We start from the raw sequence: 2,835 nt of genomic DNA, 5'->3' as shown, positions 1-2,835 counted from the left end.
ATGGATAAATATACCATGTTTGAGAATTGGCAAAATCAATACTAAGACAGCAATTCTCACCAAATCAATCTGTAGATTCAATCGATCTCAATCAAAGTCCCAGAAGGTTTTTTTTTTTTGGTAGAAGTTGACAACTTGATTTTAAATTTTATATTAAAATGCAAAGGACCTTGAATACCCAAAATAATTTTGAACAAGAAGAACAAAGTTGGAGGACTTAGACTACTTGATTACAAGATTTATTATAAAGCAACTCTAATCAAGGTAATGTGGCATCTGTATAAACATACATCAGTGAAATAGAATGGAAGGTCCAGAAATAGATCCATATACCTACGGTTAATTAATTTTCAACAAAGGTGCCAAGGGAGTTCAATGGAGAAAGGATAATCTTTTCAAAAAATGGTTCTGGAACAGTTGCATATTTGGAAGTAAAAAATGAACCAGATCATTATCATATCACACCATATATAAAAATTAGCTCAAAATGGATCATAGATCTAGATGTAAAAGCTTAAACTATAAAACTTCTAGAAGAAACCATGAGAGAAAATCTTAGTGATCTTATATTTGGCAAAAAAAAAAAAAAAAAAAAAAAAAAAAACTAAATAGGAAACAAAAGGCATAAACTATAAAAGAAAAAATAATTTAGTTGGTTTCCAGCAAAATTAAAAACACTTGCTCTTCAACAGATACTGTTATAAAAATGAAAAGGCATGTCACAGACTGAAAATATTTGCAAAACAGAATCAACAAAGAATTTTTATGTAGGATATATTTTTTTACATGTATAACTCAAGAGTAAGACAAATGGCCCAATGAAAATGGTAAAAGATTTGAACTGACATTTCACCAAAGAAGATGGCAAATAAGTGCATGAAAAGATGCCTTACATCATTAGTCATTAGGAAAATTCAATTCAAAACCACAATAAAAAAAAAAACACACACAATGAGATACCACTTCACAACCACTAGAACGGCTCAAATTAAAAAGAGTGACCACTCCAAACGTTAGTGAGTATGTGGGGCAACTGGAACTTTCATACTCTGCAGGTGGGAATATAAAATAGTATGGTCACTTTGGAAAACAGATAATAGTTGCTTAAAAAGTTAAAAATAGTTTCCCGGGGCTTCCCTGGTGGCGCAGTGGTTGAGAGTCCGCCTGCCGATACAGGGGACACGGGTTCGTGCCCCGGTCTGGGAAGATCCCACATGCCGCGGAGCGGCTGGGCCCCTGAGCCATGGCCGCTGAGCCTGCACGTCCAGAGCCTGTGCTCCGCAATGGGAGAGGCCACAACAGTGAGAGGCCCGCGTACCGCAAAAAAAAAAAAAGAGAAGCTGCTGGAGCACAAGGAGATGGACAGCCGTCTCAAGGAGTTAAGGGAACAATTTAAAAGAACTTGCCAAGCAGTATGAAAAGTCTGAAAATGATGTGAAGGCCCTACAAAGTGTTGGGCAGATTGTGGGTGAAGTACTTAAGCAATTAACTGAAGAAAAATTCATTGTTAAAGCTACAAATGGACCAAGATATGTTGTGGGTTGTCGTCGATGGCTTGACAAAAGTAAGTTGAAGCCAGGAACAAGAGTTGCTTTGGATATGACTACACTGACTATCATGAGGTATTTGCCAAGAGAGGTAGATCCACTGGTTCACAACATGTCTCATGAGGACCCTGGGAATGTTCCTTATTCTGAGATCGGAGGGCTATCAGAACAGATTCGGGAATTAAGAGAGGTAATAGAATGACCTCTTACAAACCCATGATTATTCCAACGTGTAGGAATAACACCTCCAAAAGGCTGTTTGCTATATGGACCACCAGGTACAGGAAAAACACTCATGGCATGAGCTGTTGCTAGCAAGCTGGACTGCAATTTCTTAAAGGTTGTATCTAGTTCTAGTGTAGACAAGTACATTGGTGAAAGTGCTCGTGTGACCAGAGAAATGTTTAATTATGCCAGGGACCGTCAGCCATGCATCATTTTTATGGATGAAATAGATGCTATTGGTGGTCGTCGGTTTCCTGAGGGTACTTCAGCTAATAGAGAGCTTCAGAGAACTTTAACGGAGCTACTGAATCAAGTGGATGGATTTGATACTCTACATAGAGTTAAACTGATCATGGCTACAAACAGGTCAGATACAGTGGATCCTAGTTTGCTTCGTCCAGGCAGATTAGATAGAAAAATACATACTGATTTGTCAAACGAACAAGCAAGGTTAGATATATTGAAAATCCATGCAGGTCCCATTCCAAAGCACGGTGAAATAGATTATGAAGCAATTGTGAAGCTTTCTGATGGCTTTAATGGAGCAGGACTTAGAAATGTGGCTCACTTAGAAAGGTTTGTACTGAAGCAAGTATGTTTGCAATTCTTGCTGATCATGATTTTGGGTAGGTCTGGCTTACAACATCCCTATTTCCTGGCACTCCTGTGAGCGATGCTTGTAAAGCTAAAAATGGAGCATGGCACAGCAGTGACATTCAACAAACAGTACCTGAGATCTGGTCACTACAGGACCACACAGGTAGATGCCCTCTGTTTTCAGCCCAGGATCACCCTCTCAGCACAGAAGCTCTGCCTCAGTTTACATGCAAGGTCTCTCTTCCCTCCTTGATTACCAGAGAACACCTACTTCCCTGACTCCTGACCAAGGATGGATTCTTCCTATCACCTCTGAAGAATTACATCTTAAAGAGGTAGGAAGAAGTTGGCCCTGGAGCCAGACTGGTTTGAATTTCATCTGAGTCACTCGTTAGCTGTGTTATCCTGGACAAGTGTCATAACTTCTCTGAGCTTCCAGTTTCTTATCCGCCTGATGGGGATAACA

General features: G+C 39.4%; 1 pseudogene across 1 annotated transcript; it reads left to right on the top strand.

Moving 5' to 3' along the window:
• Nucleotides 1-1,283: 1,283 nt before the first annotated feature.
• On the top strand, nucleotides 1,284-2,442 carry LOC309967010 (26S proteasome regulatory subunit 10B-like; annotated as a pseudogene). The gene has a single exon. The product of its transcript is annotated as a 26S proteasome regulatory subunit 10B-like (transcript).
• The last annotated feature ends 393 nt before the right edge of the window (nucleotides 2,443-2,835 follow it).

Source organism: Leucopleurus acutus (assembly GCF_964270905.1).
Source record: "Leucopleurus acutus genome assembly, chromosome: 10".
NCBI lineage: Eukaryota > Metazoa > Chordata > Mammalia > Artiodactyla > Delphinidae > Leucopleurus > Leucopleurus acutus.
Note: the sequence above shows the minus strand (reverse complement) of the source record. Positions and strands in the feature narration are given on the sequence as shown.